Here is a 23,344-nt window from a genome sequence, read left to right as displayed (position 1 = left end):
ACATGCATGCACACACACAAACACAGATGAATTCTCTCTCTTTGTTAAACAAATTCACACACACACACACACACACACACACACACACACACACACACACACAAATTCTGTTTCTCTTTTTAAATGCATGCACACACACACAAACACAGATGAATTCTCTCTCTTTGTTAAACACATGCACACATACACACACACTCACACAAATTGTCTCTCAGACTATCTTCCTCCAGTTTTGTTAAAACACACACACACAGACACAGACACAGACACACACATAAACACACACACACACACACACACATATATATATGCAAAGCTTGACTTTTAGCTGGCCCCTCTCTGCTCTTCTCCCTTAAACAGGTGAAAGAAACCCCAGTGATGAAACAGAGATGTTAACCTTGTATTGACCTTGTGTTGGTTACCCTCTCATGATAACGAGCCTTCCTGTCTCTTTCACGCCCACAGCAGAGAACCAGGCTGACGCCATGACAGCGGTCTTCTCCCCCGCCCCAGGGACACACCATTTTAGCAGAGGAATATTTATGGAAAACTGAGGTTGTCATTCATCACAGCTTCATGCATGACATCTAATGATTCTAACAGTATATCTTCTTAACCGTTACGGAACTGTGATCTTTTTTCAAAATGACAATTTTCCATTGTGTGAATATTTACCACTCAGTTAAGCACAAACTGTCATTACGTATAACATGACTACATCTGTAACTGTCCCAGTCATCCTGTGTTTGGAGGAGCTTCTGATTGTCCTGTCCCATTCCCTGTGTCTCTGTGGGTCTCAGCATGTCCATTCACTCCGTTTAAACTGCCTCTCTCCACCTCACGCCATGCACTCTGAACACCAGCTGTCCCTCCACAACAGACTATATCTTCTCTTACTTCATGGGCTCTTACTGCTCTCAATTCCCTGCTCTAGAGAGAGATGAAACAGTTCAGCGCGGTGAGCCTGCCGCTAGCTCCGACACCCCATTAGCTGTGCGTCCAGCCCTGGCCAGCCTCTCTTCTTCTCCTGCCGCAGGATGTGTGGCCGCTCCTGTCCCCAATTCCACGCTTGTCCCCAATTCCACGCTCGTCCCCCTTTCTGTCTCTGTGCTTATTTGCCCTCCAGTATGGGGCTCACTGCCCATGCCAGCTGCACGGCTTTTCTTAATACTGGTCATCCAAACCCCCAGTCCCCGCTGACCCCAGCACCCGGCCCCTGGCTTCTCTCTCTCTCTCTCTCTCTCTCTCTCTCTCTCTCTCTCTCTCTCTCTCTCTCTTTCTCTCTCTCTTCTATTTGCTCCTCTGCTTCTCTGCGGTTCAGAGTTAAACCATTCACACAAACCCCAGTGCAGCCACCTGCGTTTTCTCTACAGCCCTTCAGACATTCTCCACTCCGTGTCTCTCTCCAAGTCTCCTCATCTCCACTGCTCATTATTGTCTGCTCTCTGTCTGCCCCTTTTTGTGTGTTCTCTGTCTGCTCATCTTGGTCTGCATTCTTACTCCCTGCTCACTGCTCACTGCGGCCTCTGTGCTGCTCCCTCCCCATCCCATGATTTCTGATTTCCTCACTGTCAATCCAACCAGCAGTTCTTTCACACCAGTACCCACTCACACCAGTACCCACTCACACACACTCCATTTGGTCTTTCAAGACCGTTCAATGATTGTAAACTGTATATTAATTCCAATGTTACAGGTTCTTTTTTTATACTTTCACAAAACGTTTGACATGGTTTTCCAGCTGGGGCATGCGCACGCCTGGATTATCTGCGCTCTTAAATACCTGTTATTTTTGACCGAAACTATCAAAAATAAAGAAATGAAGTTGGAAAAGTACCATGTGTTTTGCCCGCAGTTTGACCTGGATGTTGTGTCTTAATGACGGAAGCCACCATCTACCACAACTACACATGTTGTCTCAGCACAACTTCAAATCCTGTTTTCTTTTCTTCCTGCTCTCCTTCAGTCATCACTGTGTTAATGCATTTGTCTGTCTACCCCACTGCACCATCCTGGCATCACCCATACCCTGTACCTTACACTCCAACACGCTCCCCTACCATTCACTCATCAAACCGCAGTATTGTAAAATTATAAATTACATGTACTCTTGTTACTGTGGTTTATACTGGGTTTTTCTTAAGGAGTCACAGCCATGTCAGAAATGACCATACTTTAGTCTCAGTTTCATTAAGCTGAATTGTATTCAACTGTATTACTTAACTAATGTGCCCTGTGCTGTGGTAGTTGGTAGTCTATGTTGAATGGTTTAGCTGGTAACTTATAACTATATATATATATATATATATATATATATATATATATATATATATATATATAATAATATGATTTTAAACTGTGCTTCAGACTGCAGGGGTGAGGCAGCGGTATCTGGACTCTACACTTTTCATCTACATTCCCTCTGTTCCTCAACACTTCAGCTTCTCTCCTCCAGGTAAGCCTGGTATTGTCTGGAAAACAGAACTCACTTTAAACTCACTTTAAACATGTGCATGTGCGTCAGTACGGTCCAGTGTGTTGCATTGTCTCATGTCACTTTGACTTGCCAGTATATGTTACTTTTATGTGCTTCTGCTAACTGCTTACAAATCTGTGCTTTGTTCAAGTATGTCAGAATATAAACCATCAGCTAAACTCAGAGCAGGTCTGCCTTGCCAGTCAGACTGTGTTATTTGGTGCACTGTATAGTCTCCGGATCACTTTAACTGTGCCCCACCTCACGCCAGTCAGCCAGAAGATCTTAATGTCACCCTCTGTAATATTGAGTGCTCCACCCAGTAGAGGTTCAACTTCCTTATGTCTCTCTATGCAACAAATTGCTATCACAATGTCTGGCCTGTATAAAAATCAACACAAAGTACACCAAATACAACGTCACAATCACAAAACACAACCGCAAAACACACAAAACGCACAAAACGCAGCCTCACTACCACAAAACGCAGCATAATTCAGTATTGGACATGTTAAACCTGTTGGAAACACTGACCAAGTTATATTATTTGGAGAATCCTATTACATCTATAACTCTAAATTCTGTACTTTGTCACTAAATGACCTTAATGAAGACCAGCACCAAACATTAGAGGAATTGTTATTTTTATTTGGAGCAAATAGTTTAAATTCAACTTTATTTGTGTTGTGTTTTTTACAGTCAAAAACTGTCTCAAAGCAGCTTTACAAAAATTAGCGCCTAAACCCCCAGTGAGCAAGCCTGAGGCACCCCCCAAATACGCAGTAAATAGGAGGACGAACGCTTGCGGGGAACCAAGACTCAGCAGGTGGAGCCCATCCTCCTCTGGCTGGCACATGGACCCGAGATGTATACAGTATAACATGAGTCCATGGTTAAATTATTGACAGTGTATAATTTAATTGCAGTTAATATGTAGAGGTTCTAGGAGTTCTAGATGGTATGAGATATAGATCAGTGTGATAACGAAGCAGTGTTCATGTCAATACATTTGTCTTTAAGACAAACAGTATCATGGCTGAGAAAGCCTCTCTTTACTATAGTTAAAACTAAGACTATGATGTGGCTATAAAGGACATGTTGATCTTGGTTCAACAGTTGGGTTGAGTCAGCATCACAGATGGGCCATTGGCTCAGAATAGGGGCAGGAGGGACAGGAGTATATATATATATATATATATATATATATATATCTCACGCTGGAGTCGAGGCCTGGGAGTGGTGTCTTGTAGACCTCAGAGAGGATTCCCCAGAGAAGAGAAGATAAAGAGAAAATAGGGAACAGGACTATGAGGCAAACTGAAGCATGCAGTGGAGTTCTCTGAGGTGTTTTAGACTGATTTTGATTCCAGCTCGAGTACAACTCTAGTGCTCCAACAACCCTGATTAATGCAGCGTTGAACCAAAAAACAAGAGAGAGGGAAGAAGCAGCAGGCCGGAGAGCAATGAGGGGTCCCTGAGACATCAACAACTCTCCACTCCATAGTCAATAAAACTTGAGTGATCTCCTGTGAATGGAAAGGAGACAGGACCGACATCTCAGCTCACCAAAAACACTCCATAACCATGGTCCACCACCTCAACCCCCCCTTGGCTAAGATAATTAACTATATGCTAGGGGTTGCACGAATGCATAGGTTTACACCTCGAGTACGTGTTTCCTGCTGCATCCGTTAAAAGACTGTGCAACTATGATGTGGTTGGTCCCAGTGCATAGGGCAAAGCATAAAATTAACCATATGATATGAAGATCACACTTGGTCTTACCTTACACAGTGGTGAAGTATGGATGATACCAATGATATTTTAACATTATTGTTACCATCATTTGACAGTAGCCCATAGACAGCTCAGTCAACAAAGCGTGTTGTGCACACTATAATGGGTTAAATCCAGGGTAAATCTGAAAACGCATAATTATTTCTTCGTTAAATGTTCTTACTGTGTTTAGATATAGCGGCTGGTTTTTGCCTGGTCATCATTCGTAAGCCTAACCGACTTAAAAAATTAAATTAGTCATATTTGCTTGCATCTATCTCTTAAAAACATTAATTTGTTTAGCCTAGTCTATTATATGACAGACTTGATGTTAGAGCCATCCTTTAGAATTCCGTCAACAACAAATGTTGCACGTTTATTTCATCACAATGACAGTTGGGAGAGAAAATTTGCACAGCTAAATACAACAACAAAGCAAACAAACTATCGATTCACCCTTTTATGGTGTCGCCATCATTCCTCTTGTTTACCAAGGGCTCTAACTGGAAACTGAGTGCGTGTGAGATCTAGCATCACGTGATTAGCGAGTACTCGATGGTAATGTAGAAACTCGAGGATTGATATAACTGCATAAGTACTCGGATGCCTGAGTACTCTGTGCAACAACTAATGTATGCTAGGCTAAATAAGTACGTTTAGACTGAAACTGAGCGAGTGTGTCTGAATCCCAGACATTGGAAACATTGGAAGACTATTCCAGAGTTTAGGAGCCACGTAGGAGAAAAACCTGCCACCAGTTGTGGATTATGTTACACTGCATAGGGAGGGAAGATTTGCATTTTGTGATCTAAGAGGGTGGTGCAGACCACCCTCTTAGATCGCAAGGGGTCACTTAGGTATGGGGGGGGGGGGGGGGGGGGGCAGACAATTATAATTATTATTCTTATATAATAGCAAAACAATATTACAATCGACATGAAACCTAACAGGTAAGCAGTGTAGACTGCATTATATTGGACTAATATGTCCACACTTCCTAGTTCTAGTAAGGACCCTAGCAGCAGCATTCTGAACTAACGGAAGCCTGTTTATATACATGACAGGGCATTCAGCTGATAGTACATTACAGTAATCTAATCTAGATGTTATAAAGGCACGAACTAACTTCTTTGCATCATGCAAGGACAACATGTTCCTTATCTTGGCTATATTATGGAGATGAAAGAAGGATGTTCTTGCTGTGTTACTAATTAAGATTAAACCTCCATGATCGCGCACACACACACACTGTGAGCAGTGAATTTGACCTCTGCATCCTTACACATCAGTAGTGAGCACACACAACCTTCAGGCACAGTGTGTGGGTGTGGTCATCAAACCAGGGGGTAACTCTTTTCTCTCTAGCCCTTTGCTTGTGGAGGGGTACAATAGCACCTAGTATGGTAAAACTTAAGAGCTCATTCAACGTGCATAGAATAAGATAGTGATTAGAAATGTGAAAGTAGATATGACGTTAACATTAACCCCAAAGGACGAAACCAGGTCCAGGGTGTGATTTTGACGGTGAGTGGGCCCTGTGACATTTTGACTAATACCTATGGAGTTAAGGAGGTCAGCAAATCCTGATCTCAGTGAATCATTCTCATTCTCCATGTGAATGTTAAAGTCACCCACTATCACAGCATTATGTGTAGTAACCACAAGATTTGACAGAAAATCTGAAGTTTGTTTAAGAAATTCCACATCAGACCCAGGGGAGTTGTAAATGGTAATAAGAGTGAATAGCACAGCAGAGTTGTTGCTAGTACCAGGTACAGTGAGACCAAGAACATGTATCTCAAATGAATTAAACTTATATCCTGATCTCTGAGTAACAGCTAACATGTGATAGATTGTAGCAACACCCCCTCCTCAACTATTTAGGTGTCTGGTGTGTTTATAATTATATCCTGGCGGATAGCATTGCTTTATGTAATATAAATATATTTTTTCTTTGTTTTTTTTTACAGATTTGTTCTATGAATTGATTCTGTTTTTTTTTTTTATTGCTGCTGTAATTAGGGTTGCAGGAGCACTAGTGCTGCACTTGAATCAGAATCAAAATCATTCTAAAACATCTCAAAGAACTGCTTAAGAATCTTGCTCCTGTTTCCTTTTTATTGTCTCCTCTGTGCCCCCAAATTGGAGCATCCATTCTGAGGTCAACAAATGATGTAAATTGTAATGCAATGGTAAACAAATCTTATATTGTAAATAAGTTTATAGACCATTGAATCTGGCTGCCCTGGACTCATTTTATAAATATCTCTATTCAAGGTGCAGGCCAGAGGAGAATGGGCTCCCCCGTTGAGTCTTGCTTCCGTCCAAGGTTTCTTCCTCCTGTTCACTTCATTAGGGAGTTTTTCCTTTGCATCGTTGCCTTGGACTCGCTCACAGGGGTTTAGGCACTGATCTTTGTAAAGCTGCTTTGAAACACTTTTTGAATATTAAAAGCGTTATACAAATAAACTGTCCTGTCTTTTTTATATTAATTGTTCAACCATGTATGTCTCTATATCCCTTCCAAAATCCTTTTTTTTCTAGTGTATTAGTGGTCCTGTAAATTAATTTCTATCAACAGACAGCTGAATGTAAAAACACATGTAAAGGTTATAAAAACTTCTTGTCGGTTGTTACAAAAGTTTATCGGTGCTCCATGTTTCCGGCAGGCCTGTCATTACCCTTCGGTGCAATGACTTCATTGGCACAGAAGCACTCCTTCCACCTGTAAAACCCCCTTCAGAGCAGCTAATGAAATCTCCCCTGAATCCCTCATGCATTTTAATAAGCACAGAGATGTGATATCTACAGATACCACAAAGCCAGAAGAATCAACCAGCTTGGCTTAGAGTTTTTGCATGTTGAACATCTACTTTTTTTTCCCAGTGATTATTTCAGTGAGTGTAGGACACTTCATCCCAGAAAGTCAAAAAAGTGAAATTGTAACCATCAAAAAGACACTTCATGTTTGCATATATTTTTGGAAATGAAACCCCACATTAAGACTGACCTGTAATATACTTTAAAACTTTTCACTCAGTTGGGTTATTTTTGTTCCCGTACCGTTGCACATTTATTACTGTTTGGAAACTTTTCTCTTTGATTTTTATTATAGAAAGGTCCTCAGAGCAAACACACAGTGCCTGTGTATGTGACCTGTGGAAAGAAGCCACACTCTTATGCCAAGGTTATGAGGACCTGCAGGGGAAAACAAGTGTATTGGAAATGAGTGTATTGAAGAGAGGCAGTAATTGCAATTCCTTTTGAACTCCCATGGTCTGCTTACCTTTTTCTCTTTTTATATCAACTCACTCACTCACTCACTCAGTGTCATTTGCTGCATTGTTGGTCCTTTTACCTGGTATTCACTCATCTGTTGGGATATTCAGATAAGCAGCATCTGCTCCGACTCACGTCGACATACTGAGATAAAAACATTATTTTTTAGTAATAATTTAATTAAATTAAAAATCTATTTTATTGAATAGATTTGCCATTTTGGTGATTTTTAGACCTACTTCTGCTTGTATGTTTTTCTTGACATTGCTCAAGAGTGACTTGACTTTGTCCCGGTTGCAATTGGTTTCAGATACGGTGGACTCAATTAAGACTTCTTTTTCCCCCTTTCCTTTGCTCCGATATGGAAGAAGGGGTCGTGTTGTCCTTGAAGATGCAAAAACATGATTAGACACTTTCCACAGGAGCATGTTCTATATTTGAAAAATAGCCCAGGGAGCTAGACAGAGTTTACAGTCGAAATGACAGGGGAAATTACTCCCACCGAAAACACTCCAACAGGCATGAGGGGACCTGAAACATCAGCCGGGGCAGTATACATTGAGGGAGCAAAATGAGCACACCCAATATTTATGACCAAACAGAATGACGGAGATAAACCCAATTAACTCCTAAAAGACATGAGAATGCCTGGATTCATATAAGCAGTTCAAGGACTGACGGAGGAGGAAGGTCAGACCAGTCAGGCAGTACATTGATCGATGTGCAGTGTAGGCAAGACTGACTCTTCCCACTCACGTTTGATGTCCAACCAATTTAGAAGATAGTTCCAATGTTATTCAACTTATCTAAATAATTTTAGCAACTTGATAGATACAGTGTGATGCCCTGGAGAAGCATGAATCATGAATAACATTTTACTCTCTCCAGTTCAGCCCTAAATTAAGTTAATAATTTAAAATAGTTATTTTGATTTCCAGACACATATGACGTAATATTACAACCTAGCTCTTGTCAGTGAGTTTCTCATTGAGGTTTCTAAGATTTGACAATGATTTTATTATTATGTTAAACTGAGACTGAACATGCAATTTTAAAAAATGCATCCATACAGTAACTGTAATACTGAACTATAACAATAAAGGGAATGCAGTATCTTTTTCATGTAGGCAGAAGAGGGTAGGGTTAGAACAAGTGACTACTGACCACTAAAGGGGGGAAAACGAGATAAACAGACAAGAGGAACAGAGAGGAGTGGAGAGGAAAAGAGAGGAACCGAATAGGACAGAAAGGGGCTGAAAGGAGCTGGGCATGACACCAGTAAAAGCTTTTGTGCTTCAGGTTGTGCAACATATGCAGTGGAATCTGTCCAGAGCTAACAAGTTACATCCAATCATGTGCTTTAATTTTGAATCAGGGCCCTTTCATATGTTTGGTGAACGTGACCACCACAAAAGCAGCTATAAAGAGGGATCAAGGCAATAAATAACTATTGTCTGGCAAGACAGAAAAGCTTTCTGAAAAAGCCACCACTTCACGTGTTGCTTTTGATGCTGAAAATTTGAATGGCAGAAGTGCCTTTTTGGGTCTTTCCTCTTAATCTCCTGCCTTCACCCTGAAAAACAACCACTTACTTTGTTTGAAATGGCTCACAACCTCCTGGTCACACTGACCTAATGGCTAGCTGGTGCTTTGGACAAAGTCACGAAAGTAATTGATGGAGACTATGCTTTGAGTTAGACAACAGGGACACACCATCATAACCATGGAGGTTTACCATATGGTCCAGTGGCCTCCCTTTTCAGACTAGGCTTTTGTTAAAGCGAGGTGGCAGGTTTCACCAAAAGAATGTTTCTGCCTGGTGACCTTTCATATGTGAGGCAAACATGATAACCACTACACCACAGAAACATAATAATAAAATTTTCAGGGCTTTACTCTTGCACGGTTGACCATGTGGCCTAATGGATAAGGCGTCTGACTTCGGATCAGAAGATTGAGGGTTCGAGTCCCTTCATGGTTGCTCCTCTTTACCTGACCCCTGTTTCAATAGGACACCGTGAACATGTTGAGATGAATCTTTTGAAGTCAGTGAATACTAGCAAGACCTGTAGAGGCAGACAACTGGCATCGTTCGCGTTTCACTGGGGTCCCAAATGCTTAGGTGGTTTGGCCTCTGGTGCACTGTTGAAAAAAGAACCTGTGTGCTGTGTTTGAAGCAGTAGTTTTTAAGTGCGTGTTACCATGAGTGTGGAGGAAGACTAAATACCAGCAACAAAGAGGGATCAAGGTTGTAAACAACTGTGATTGTGCACAATGTGCCTGGGAATCCGAACTTTCTGTCCTGGAATTGCTTTCCATTGTTGGCAGGGCAAAGTGGGGCGTTGAAAAACTTGTGCCTCATGTTCGAAGCAGGTTTTGTAAGCACACGTTACCATAAGCTTGGTAGAACACTTCCCTCAGTCATCTGAAAAGAGAGTTTTCTCCTCCACCCTGTCATTAGGAAAGGGGTGTGACGAGCATGTCTGTTCATGGTGCGTTATGAATGCAGATCTGCAAATCTCTGTGACACTGAAAATTTAGAGGACATGAGCAGATTTATCCTGTGAATCTTTCCTCCTGTACTTCCTACCTTCAAACTCTGGACAACACAAGACACCTTTGATTGGCCAAGGAGGAGGGGATCTGGAGTTTAGAGATGGAACATTAAAAGAAGACTAAATACCAGCTACAAAGGGGGATCAAGGTTGTACCCACAGGAAGCTGTGCCACAGTAAAAATGTTGACGTGAAGGTTTTGAAGTCTGAATGAGTATCAACAATACCTCTATGGTCAAAGTCCTTAACCTGGAACAGGGAAGGACAACTGACATTTTTTGCTGCTCTGGGGTCCTCTATGTTTAGGTGTTTTGGGGGTTTGGCCTCCTTCGGTATTCCTGGAAATTACATTTGTTAACTGGAAAACGTGGGGTGTTGAAAAATTAGCTTGCACCTCTTAAATAGGTTTTGTAGGAATGGATTGCCTTGTGTGGTGGAACACTCTCCTCAGTTGTACTTCAGTTTTGACCCAGGACCGTTTCATACATTTGGTGAATGTGACCACTACACAGCCAGCTACAAAAAGGAATCAAGGCAATAAACTACTGTAGTCTGACAGGACAGAGGTGCATCCTGGGAAAGCTTCCTGGGTCTGTGAACAGGGACACACCATTGTGGTCATGCAGGTCTTGCATCTGGTCAAATTGCTTCCCTTTTCAGACTGGTAATTTGTGAAAACTGCATCACAGCTGACCACGTGGCCTAATGGACAAGGCGTCTGACTTCGGATCAGAAGATTGAGGGTTTGAGTCCCTTTGTGGTTGCTTCCACTTAAGCGGTGCCTGTTCTCACAGGAAACCATGATGCAGTGATAATTCTGAGTTAAGGTTTTTGAAGCCTCTGACTTAGCAATACCTCTAGAGCACAGCTGTCAAAATCTGGTCCTCTTAGTTACCTGTTGGTTTTCACCTTGAAAAAAGGTGTACACATTCTTCAGCCAATCAGAGATTGTATTTAGTTGGTCGACAAGAAAAACAGCAGGACCATGGCCCTCCAGGACTGGATTTTGACACCCTTGCTCTAGAGGTAGACTCCTGGGGCCTGTACTACGAAGCACAGTAAAGATGACTTCTGGTTAAGTTAACTCAGAGTAAGTAGTAAACCTCCTGATAGAAGAGCCCTATGGCTTCATTCTCCTGGCAAAACAAAGCCATAGGGCTCTTCTATTAGGAGGTTTACTAACTGGGTTAATTTAACCAGAAGTTACCTGGATAAGCCAGTTACCTCGCTTCTTAGTACAGGCCCCTGGTATTTGTACTCAGGTTCCTCTTACAACTCCCACCCACCCTTAACAGACTGCTTCTGTCAGAGTAGGGCCGCAAGTATTATCTAAAAGGAGTTTCTGCTTGGTTTCAAGTCAGGAAACTTTTGCATGTAAGGTGAATGTGATACAATACTATAGAAACATGGAAAGTGTACATCACACCAATGTCAGCCTGGCATTGTTTTACCCTTCTATGGTTTTTAATCTTAAAAGGTAGCAAACTCACAAACACTTGATTAATGAGGCGGCAAGCTACTCTTCTGATATTTACCCTATAAAATAACACGTAGCCTAAAGTTATGACTTTATTCTCGTAATATTATGACCTTTTACTTGTAATATTACAACTTGTAATATTACAACTTAATATTACAACTTTAACAGGCATATTAGCATAGGACTTCTCTCTCTCATAATATTACAACCTTATTCTAGAAATCTCAGAATTTTTTTCCCCTCAGTGTGGCCCTAATTCTCTGTCATATGAACAACAATCAACTAAATTAAAATCAGATATCTTAAATACACAGCAGGACATGTCCTTTCTGCCACATCACTTCTGTGCTGCCTTCTCCATCAACGCAGAGGAGAGGACTGTAACCTAACATTAGTCTGCCTGACTGTGCTTGCTTCAAAATGCAGCCACGGGGCCCCTAAGCAGCCATTTAGTTTGCTTATGTGTCGGGCCAGCTCTGCATACTATTGTATACCTGAGTTTCACACTAGCCTCTCCAAGGGTCAGAAATATACACTCACAAGAAATTCCAAGCACTCACACCCCTCAGACACTTTCATGTGAAGTTTGTGCCACTAAGTAAGTAATTTACTAATAAAAGGCTATTCAGATGTGTATGCCTAGGTTTTAGATGTACCTATCCACACACACCCATGGCAGCTCTATATGCTCTCCCCCAGGGGCAGAAACCTATAGATTTATTTACTTAACTCTTTCTGTCTTTAAACCCATTGCCCAGACACACACAGCACCTGAACAATGTGTATGTGACGTAGTGGTGATAAGTCCCTGGCTCTGCTGCTGGTCGACAAGCACCTCATGATGCACAGTACACTTCAAATCAGAATAGGTCGGGACATTTTTCATTAATGTTGTTCTTAATGTTCTACATAGCTACTCTAGTTTGGAGTAGTTATCACTACGTAATGTTATGTAATTTCATGACATTAAGTCACCATAAAAGAACACACACTGAATAGCAGAATATTTGAATATAACTTGGTGAGCGGCTGGTTGGTAAGCTGCATGGTGTAGCTGGGTCAATTTTGGATCAGGGACCAACAACTCAGGCGGACCTTTCTATGGACTGAACCGTACTGTTTTATTTTGCAGTCTTAATGTGCTGCGTGGGTCATTTATAGAACGCACCTTGTAGAATTTATTTATCATTCTAGAATATGTAAGCCAGAGGTGGGTCACGCACCTCTTGCTTGATTGGCGTGTCACGTGCAGGCTGGAGCTGATGCAGATGCAGTGTGTGTGCCAGACTTTGGCCCAGGATCCAGGTGGATTTTGGGCTGGATCAGATCAAAGTGTGCTTTCCACACCTGAGCCGGAATAATCTTGTTTAGCTAGGGCAGAATGTGTGAATATTTTATTTAATATTTGAATATTTAAAGTCCTGACAACTAATCCCTATGAAACTAGCAACGCTGACACAGACACATTTATGGTACTGTTGGGTTTTCAGACCGTAAACACTGTGTCTTGGGAAAGGAGTAGGGTGCCTGAGCACAGTTATGTTAAAAGAACATATCTGATCAACTCAGACAGCTACTGTGTGTCATTATGAACAGTACATCATAAACATGAAGGCTTAGGAAGGATCTCCTATTGAAATGTTGGTTCACATTTCCAATAAACATTTCCAACACAAAGAAATACCACCAGATACCATCCATATCTGAGCTGCTACTCTCCTGTAAATATTTTGGTGGGTAAAGGTTGGCTATCTTTAAGAGTGTATGAGAGTAAATGAAACCATCTGACAGGAGGGCCAGTCAGTTCCTGTGACTGAGAGCTCTGGGCTGTTTTATCTCGTACAAGCACAGCAAACTTACAGTAAAGACAAAACTGATTATTCTATCGCGTATCTTATATCATTTTGATTTTGATAAGGTTAAAATAAATGTATGAAGCAAAACACAATGTTGTCTAAGCCAACATAAATAACAAACAAATCTCTTTTCAATGGTGTACCTCATTCTAACAGACAACTCTCTCCCTCTCTCTCTCTGTCACACTCACACACAAAAAACTACTTCACACACTTTACTAATATCCCAAAACAAAATTGAGTGTGATGGAAATAGGGCAAGACTAGGAAACTATAACAATTATAATCATTATTATGAAGACTACACTCCACTATCCGAGGCACTTGAGAATCTGGGCCATTTGTTAGGCATTTGAAGAGACCACTTCTACAACAGTGCATTTTCTGGATGCCCTCTGTACCTCAACAATGTCAATACCCAGAGATCAATTCCTGCTACCAACATAATCAAACTTACACTCATCTAGATAAGACTCAGTTACCCCTCACTCTGCGTATTGGCATCTGTAGTCAATACTGCACTGAAAAGGGACTTTAGCTCTAGGCTGTGTATGCTGGGAAGAGAGGGTGACCTAAGCCATACTGTACAAGAGCTGTTCCAGCCAGACTCACCATGTTATAGGTGCTAATGTTATCCCAATGTCATAGTGCCAGACTCACCATGTTATAGGTGCTAATGTTATCCCATTGTTATAGTACCAGACTCACCATGTTATAGGTGCTAATGTTATCCCAGTGTCATAGTAACAGACTCACCATGTTATAGGTGCTAATGTTATCCCAATGTCATAGTACCAGACTCACCATGTTATAGGTGCTAATGTTATCCCATTGTTATAGTACCAGACTCACCATGTTATAGGTGCTAATTTTATCCCATTGTTATAGTACCAGACTCACCATGTTATAGGTGCTAATGTTATCCCAATGTTATAGTACCAGACTCACCATGTTATAGGTGCTAATGTTATCCCAATGTTATAGTACCAGACTCACCATGTTATAGGTGCTAATGTTATCCCAATGTCATAGTACCAGACTCACCATGTTATAGGTGCTAATGTTATTCCAATGTCATAGTACCAGACTCACCATGTTATAGGTGCTAATGTTATCCCATTGTTATAGTACCAGACTCACCATGTTATAGGTGCTAATTTTATCCCATTGTTATAGTACCAGACTCACCATGTTATAGGTGCTAATGTTATCCCAATGTTATAGTACCAGACTCACCATGTTATAGGTGCTAATGTTATCCCAATGTTATAGTACCAGACTCACCATGTTATAGGTGCTAATGTTATCCCAATGTCATAGTACCAGACTCACCATGTTATAGGTGCTAATGTTATCCCAATGTTATAGTACCAGACTCACCATGTTATAGGTGCTAATGTTATCCCAATGTTATAGTACCAGACTCACCATATTATCAGTGCCAGTGTTATCTTAATGTTATAGTACCAGACTCAACATATCATCAGTGCCAGTGTTATCCTAATGTTATAGTGCCAGACTCACCACGTTATCAATGTTATGCTAATGTTGTAGTACCAGATTCAGCAGGTGATCACTGCCAGTTGTACGAATGGTTTGGATAAATTCTGGTTAATGGTTCACTGTGAATATTACATTGGATACTAATATCATTTAGTTATAGCCATAACCTTATTTGAGAATCTTTACAGTTATCCTGAAAAACTCTATTTATATCTCAGTCCTCTAAACACTAGACACGGGAATAAACTACACACATGGACACAAACAACTATGACAAACGATATCCTTGCTATCTTTAGTATACTCAAATAGGGCAACTTTGCGAGTTTGACTTATTACTTATGAAGAGGCACTCTTAACCGACCGAACTATCTGAGTGATGTTCTAGTGGACTTCCTTACACTAATGATAGTGAGGGAAGGAGAGGGAAGGGGGAAGAACAGCAGGCCCAGCTGTGCTCAGGTGTGAGAGACTGGAGTTATCTAGGCTGACTGTTGGAGACCATGAGCGAGACTTCGTGTGGGTACCAGAAGAGTCTTTTAGTGTCGTGGATCTTCTGGAGTGGTGAGACTGGGCGAGACTTTTCGTAGAGACGAGCAGGACAGAACGGACAGACTACGTGATCGACTGACACAAGCCAAACTCGGCTGAGTGGAAGCGAAGCAGGAGAATTGCAGGATGTCTGGGTTTTTATCTGATTTAGAAATGGGTGGGGGGGGGGGGGGGGGGGGGGGCTGCTGTCCTTTTTTGGGTGTCTCTGTCTAGGATAAGACACTCCTCAAAATTTGGGAAGTGTTACTCTGAGCTCAGTTAACAGTTACACATAGCTTTTTCCCACTAAAGAATAATAGAATAGTAAATTATATCAGCCCACTTGTATCCACAGTATTTTGTGCCTCTGAGAGATATCAAATACGATTGCTCTAAAGTTGCATACAGTTTAGGTTCACTGACAGCTTGAGAATCAGCTGCTAGTTTAATTGGTAATCTAAAAGCCCATTCACAGCTAGACGACTGATGACAGCTTCAGTATGCATGAAATCTCAGCATGTGATCAGGGCTACTGTTATTCTAATGTTATAGTACCAGACTCGGCATGTGAACACTGCGGATGTTATAATACAGGATTTGGCCTGTGAACACTGCAGATGTTATTTAATGTTATAGTACAGGATTTGGCCTGTGAACACTGCAGATGTTATTTAATGTTATAGTACAGGACTCGGCCTGTGAACACTGCAGATGTTATTTAATGTTATAGTATCACTCAGCCTGTGAACACTGCAGATGTTATTTAATGTTATAGTATTAAATGAAGCTAGTCCTCCCGGATACAGTTATATACACCAGCCTCGTGTAACTAGCAGAGGAGGAGGCGTTGCAGTTATTTATAATGATAACCTAGGCATCATACAAAAACCTCTACATAAATTCAATGCGTTTGAAGTTCTTTATACAAACATAACATATGTAGCCAGTCTATCACACTAATTATTATCTATAGACCGCCTGGGCCGTACTCTGAATTCCTCTGTGAATTTGCAGATTTGATCTCAAACCTTGTTATTTCTTTAGACAAAGCTCTAATTGTCGGAGACTTTAACATTCATTTTGATAACCCACAGGACCCTCTGAGAACAGCGTTCGTGTCCATTCTAGATTCAGTAGGGATTAATCAGACGGTCATAGGGCCCACTCATAATGGTGGCCACACCCTCGATCTTATACTAACACTCGGACTAAATGTAGGAAGTATAGTCACATTTCCACAATCTGAAGCTATCTCAGATCATTATCTTATTTCATTCAAAATATTTCTTAGTAATAATATATGCAGCTCGCCACGCTATCATAATAAACGTACGTTTACGCCAGCTACTACGCAGAACTTTATCAATAATCTCCCAGAGTTATCAACTTTGACTGGAACAATGTCACACCCCACAGAACTTGATCAGGCAACTGAATCTTTAGAGTTAACATTCCGCAACACCTTAGATAATGTGGCCCCACTTAAAAGGAAAATAATCAGAGAGAAAAAACTAGCTCCCTGGTATAATGAGCACACACGCGCCTTAAAACTTACCACTCGAAAATTAGAACGTAAATGGCGCCAAACTAAATTGGTAGTATTCCAGTTAGCATGGAAGGAGAGCCTCCTGAGCTATAGAAAAGCTCTTAGTGCCGCTAGATCAATGTATCTCTCCACCCTAATAGAAGACAACAAAAATAATCCTAGATTTTTATTTAATATCGTATCAAAACTAACTGGGAATAAAAGCACCTCGGAAACAGGCACACCATCAATGTTCAGTGGCGACACATTTATGAATTTTTTCAATAGCAAAATTGAAAATATCAGGCAAACAATCCAGGCTATAAATTTTAAACCAGATAATTTGATCACTAACACTGTAGATAACAATATAACTAGGCCTATATCAGATCAGCGATTAGAATGTTTTACTCCCCTTCAGGCGACCGAATTGACCTCACTAAATTCTTCATCAAAATCACCAACTTGCGTACTAGATCCCTTACCTACACGTTTCCTTAAGCAGATACTGCCAGTAGTCATCGAACCGCTTTTAAAAATAATCAATTCCTCCCTTAGTACTGGCTATGTACCAAAATCTTTTAAACTAGCAGTTATCAAACCCCTAATTAAAAAACCTGACCTTGACCCCTGTTCATTGTCCAACTACAGGCCAATATCTAACCTCCCCTTTATCTCCAAGATCCTAGAAAGGGCTGTAGCACAGCAGTTATGCTCATACTTACATAAGAATAACATCCATGAACTGTATCAGTCAGGATTTAGGCCTCATCACAGCACAGAGACAGCACTGGTTAAAGTTGCAAATGACCTCTTACTGGCCTCTGATCAGGGTTGTGTCTCCTTGCTTGTGTTGCTTGACCTCAGTGCAGCCTTTGACACCATTGATCATACCATTCTCCTTGATAGACTAGAAAATGTTGTTGGAGTTAAGGGAACGGCCCTCTTATGGCTTAGGTCCTACTTAACTGATCGTTATCAGTTTGTTGATGTAAATGGTGAGTCCTCTGCACATACTGAGGTAAAGTTCGGAGTCCCGCAAGGTTCTGTTTTAGGCCCACTGCTTTTCTCTTTATATATGCTACCTCTAGGTAATGTTATTCGTAAACACGGTATTAGCTTCCACTGCTATGCTGATGACACACAGTTGTATGTCTCAGCGAAGCCAGACGAGAGACACCAACTTAACAAAATTGAGGAATGTCTAAAGGATATTAGGCACTGGATGCTTACGAATTTCCTCTCACTCAACACTGAAAAAACAGAAGTACTTGTACTAGGATCACATGCAGCTAGGAGTAAGCTTTCCGACCACATAGTTACTCTGGATGGCCTTTCTCTTTCATTAGGTGCAGCAGTAAAAGATCTTGGTGTAATTATTGACCCCAGTCTTTCATTTGAAGCTCATGTAGATAATATTACCAGGATAGCCTTCTTTCATCTTAGAAATATTAACAAGATAAGAAATGCATTGTCATTTCAAGATGCTGAAAAATTGGTTCATGCTTTCATTACCTCTAGATTAGACTACTGTAATGCCTTACTGTCTGGATGCTCTACTAGGTGTATAAATAAGCTACAGTTAGTTCAGAATGCAGCGGCCAGAGTTCTTACTAGAACCAAAAAATATGATCACATCACCCCTATCTTATCCACACTGCACTGGCTCCCAGTCAAATCTCGTATTGATTATAAAATCTTACTATTAACATATAGAGCATTAAATGGTCTTGCGCCACAGTACCTGCGCGAACTCCTGGTCTTTTATGATCCACCACGCCTACTTAGATCAAAAGGTGCAGGCTATTTGTTGGTACCTCGAGTTATGATGGCTACAGCAGGGGGCAGAGCCTTCTCTTACAGAGCCCCACAGTTATGGAATAGCCTCCCAATTAATGTTCGAGACTCAGACACAGTCTCTATGTTTAAGTCAAGGCTGAAAACTTATCTGTTTAGCCAAGCCTTTTGCTAATAGCTCTTTACTAGGCAAAGGAGCAGATCTGGAGGGTTCTCGGGCATAGATTGTTTGGTGAACTGGGATGTTTGGATGCTGTCGCCCCCCCACTTTAACATGTTCACTCAGGTTTGTTGACTGTGGAGTGGGTGGCCGCCTTGTGTCCCAGAGTGCCATCATGTCCATATTACCTTCTAGCTCTCCCTTTTAGCTATGCTGTACTAGTTAGTCTTGCTGGAGTCCCTGCCTGCACTCGGCACACGATGTATATTTACCTCAACCATTATGTGGAAATGAACATCTAACAATGTGCCTCTCTCTCTCTCTCTCTCTCTCTCTCTCTCTCTCTCCCTCTCTCTCTCTCTCTCTCTCTCTCTCTCTCTCTCTCTGTCGAGCCACACATGCTACTCCTGAGACACCAGTGATCCTGACTCCTCCCGCCCTGTGGACTGATCCATCCTGGTGTTATCATCTTCCATCCCCCGTCAGCCTCCTGTCTGCATCACCATCCCCTTTGTTCATGCCCCAATTTACTTTCAGCTGTAACTGCCCACGTGGTCGGCACCTATTGCACACCTGTCTGACTAAGGAGGGGTCTCCTCTCTCTGTGGTCCTTCTCAAGATTTCTCCCATTTTCCCATTTCCCTCTTGGGTTTTTGGGGAGTTTTTTCTTGCCCGCCATGAGGATTAAGTCAGGGGGTGCCGTCATATTTTGATTTGACTGTTGTGGCCTGTAAAGCCCCTTGAGACTGTAAACAGTGATATTGGGCTCTAAATAAACTTGAACTTGAACTTGAACTTAGTATCACTCAGCCTGTGAACACTGCAGATGTTATTTAATGTTATAGTATCACTCAGCCTGTGAACACTGCAGATGTTATTTAATGTTATAGTACCACTCAGCCTGTGAACACTGCAGATGTTATTTAATGTTATAGTATCACTCAGCCTGTGAACACTGCAGATGTTATAATACAGGATTTGGCAGCCCACAGCGCTGGAGCGACAAGCAATTCTTTGATCGCCCCTCTGCAGCTCCAAGGCAGAATTAGAAATGAAATAAAAATTAATGAAATAAAGTCATAATAAATTGAGCGTAGTAAAAAGATCCTTTTGGAACACTCCACACCTACAGTTTAAAAATGCACAGTCTTAATCGCTTTAATGGTAACAGTCTCTGACAGGCTAATTCACAGTATAACCTGTAGTTTACATGAGGATTGCCATGTTGATCTTTGCTAGTTGCACAGACCTTAACAGCCTTTCTGACTTTTCTATTTGGCCAGGTAACAAGCTAGCAAAATGACAGAGAACAGAAAGATTCAGCAAGAACATCAAGAATTTAGAGATGATAGGACAAAGTTTGCATTTAGGTCCACGCCAGCTGGTTTCCTGATACGTTTAGGCTGACACAAGAAACTGTCAAACAAAGTCAAACTCTGAGAGACAGTTCACAAGAAAGCCCTGGGATTTGTTTTTAAGTATAAACTTTGGTTAAGTATAAACTTCATGGCCATTTGAACAACGAGAGCTCACAGGCCTGTGTGAAAATACAAGTGTCCACGTATAGCTTGGATGATAGGGAACTTCCTAAAGAGATATGGACACAGAAATCACACTAACCTTGTCATTTATGTGCTCTACATTTACAGCTGGGAATGCAAACATAAAGTTGTCCTGACAGCTGTTTCTTTTGCAAATTAATACAACATACCCTTTTTACAAAGTTAAACAACTACACCCTATGTACCAAGCTGAACAAAATTGCAAATAGATATTCATTCATGTCTGAAGCTGTACATGAGCCTACATAAGCATTACTTTCCTTGACAGAACCTTAAAAATTGCAGTCAAGACATTAAATTGCTGGCGCAAGTATATTATATTCTATTATATTAGTGAATTATAGTTTTCAAAAGATACGCTAATGAAATCTTTCATTTTAAGCAGAAAATGTTCTGGCTGCCATGGTGCTGTGATTTTTCCTGAACTGACTCAGCATGGGATCCCTGCCAGTGTTTCCTACAGCTGTGCCGTTGCCTAGGGCAACATTAAATGTTACTTGAACTTTATCGACATATTTTTAACACACTAAAATATGCATGTATTTGACTCATATCAGATGTGATTTTTATACTAGCTTAAATAATATTTCAATGGGGATCATTAGGTATACAGTACTGTGATAATACATTTAACATATCTTAATTGTGCTGAATAGTTGAAATAACTGGGGACCTAAATTGAGAGTAAAAACTAGACAGGTCTAGCATGTGCCCATGCTTTTTACACTGTATCATACATTAGTACATACATATTTTATGCTGAAGATGAGATTTATTGAAAATTAACATGAATGATTGGAACTAGAATAACATGAAGATGGAGTTTATCATATTTTACTTTGATATTTCTGACAGATATTTGATAGTCAATATAATGTTTGTACTTTATAGACATTGAATATATTCACACACACACCTATGGTAAAGTGTAATTTTATCATTTGCTGGTAAGGTTTTAATAAAATACTTTTATTAGGTGTGTTGAGTAAGGCAACAATGTTATTCAAATAGACTCTGACAAACAAGTAGAAACCTTGAAGATAATGCTTTATCACTTAAATACTCCTGGAATGTACTGAAATTATTCACTCTTCAGGAAAGAGAGCAAGGGATTATGATGTGTATGGAAATGACAGTGAGAAACAGGATATGTCTGGAAATGACAGTCAGAAACAGGATATGTCTGGAAATGACAGTCAGAAACAGGATATGAACAGAAATGAGTCAGAAACAGTATCTGAATGGAAATGACAGTCATCAACAGGATCTGAATGGAAATGACAGTCAGAAACAGAATTTGTATGGAAATGACAGTCATCAACAGGATCTGAATGGAAATGACAGTCAGAAACAGAATTTGTATGGAAATGACAGTCAGCAACAGGATCTGAATGGAAATGAAAGGTTTTGGCAGTGCACCTTAGGGCAGCGCATGTGTGATTCATGTTTTGTAAATATTACTGCTTCCCACATTATCACTCACTGGACTGTTTAGGCACTGATGGCTGTAAAGTAGCTTTGAGACAATTTTGATTGCAAAAAGTGCTGTACTGTTTGAGTTCAAGTTTATTTGTATAAGATTATCTTATCTTATCTTATACAAATGAACTTGAACTTGAACAGTGGACTGTCCCACAGCCAGAGAAGGAGGCAGTACTGGTTGAAGTTCTGGTTCAGTCCAGTTGAAGCCGGGCCAAGCAGCAGGCCTTCAGTATCTGCCTGGTGGTGAATCACATTGGGACAGAGGATAGGAGAAGGTTGTCTCTTTCTCTCACTGGCTTATTATGTCATTTCCCCTCTGTTTGCCAAGATGAGTGATTTGGCGGGAACAGGATGAGATGCCTTTCTCAGGACTGCTCTGTATCCCGTGTGCATAAATATCTGTATCCCGCGTGCATAAATAGCATACTAAAAAAAAAAGAGAGAAAAAAACAGAGTCAGATTGCTTCATGCTTGGAGAAGCATGAAAAATATATAACCCCCATCCTTGAATATAAAGTCATCTATTTGCACTGGCTTTTTGCTCACTCCCATTCCCTTGCTGTCAACGTTGTTGGTTTACCTTAGATCAACTCATTTGTTCCAGAGATGCGTGATTAAATGTTAGATAAATAGTGTTTGACTGGGGCATTAAAGTGAGAGCACAACACCTCCTCCTGAGAAAGAACGTTTCACGTCTCTGAGTCACCCGGCGGATCTGTAAATGAAAATTAAGAAAATACAAAGGCGATGAACTCTCTAAAACGACTCGGCTCATTTCAGAATGATGGGAAAAGATTGCAGAGAGTTGGTGTTTTAATCATCTCTCATGTTTTGCCCTGATGATTAGGTGTGGTGTCCTCACAGAATGGTCACTGACTGAGTTTGCAAATCTTCCACAATTCAGCCTCATTATTCTTGCATCTGCGTCTGGACTTCCGTATTGTGCAAGGGCCTTAACAGAAATGACCCTGCGTGTTTTTTGTAAAGTTTAGAAAATAAACATTTCTTGATCCGCCTAAATGGTGTCATCTAGGGACGACACATCTGCTACAAAAGAGGCTATTTTATTAAAGCTGATGATTTATGGGATGTGTCAGAAGTGATGAATTATTGATGTGACGTCAAAAAGACGTCCTGCTGACTCTGGACTATTTTATGATTTTATTTTATTCATTAATTCAGTTTTGTATGGTTGGGAGTGTGCCTCATAAACACTATTTGACACAGGTTTGAAATAAAAATGTCAAACCAATGTGAGGGCGTCACAGGGTTTGTGCTCCCCTGCTGAGCGTCAGAGGTGAAATAAAAGTTAAAAAAAAAATTGGGATTCCTCGCTCCTGAAGAGGATATGATCAGAAAAGT

General features: G+C 40.8%; 1 non-coding gene across 1 annotated transcript; it reads left to right on the top strand.

Moving 5' to 3' along the window:
* Positions 1–9,439: 9,439 nt before the first annotated feature.
* On the top strand, positions 9,440–9,512 carry trnar-ucg (transfer RNA arginine (anticodon UCG)). The gene has a single exon. It is a non-coding gene; the product is annotated as a tRNA-Arg (tRNA).
* The last annotated feature ends 13,832 nt before the right edge of the window (positions 9,513–23,344 follow it).

Source organism: Chanos chanos, chromosome 16, assembly GCF_902362185.1.
Source record: "Chanos chanos chromosome 16, fChaCha1.1, whole genome shotgun sequence".
Taxonomy (NCBI): Eukaryota; Metazoa; Chordata; class Actinopteri; order Gonorynchiformes; family Chanidae; genus Chanos; species Chanos chanos.
Note: the sequence above shows the minus strand (reverse complement) of the source record. Positions and strands in the feature narration are given on the sequence as shown.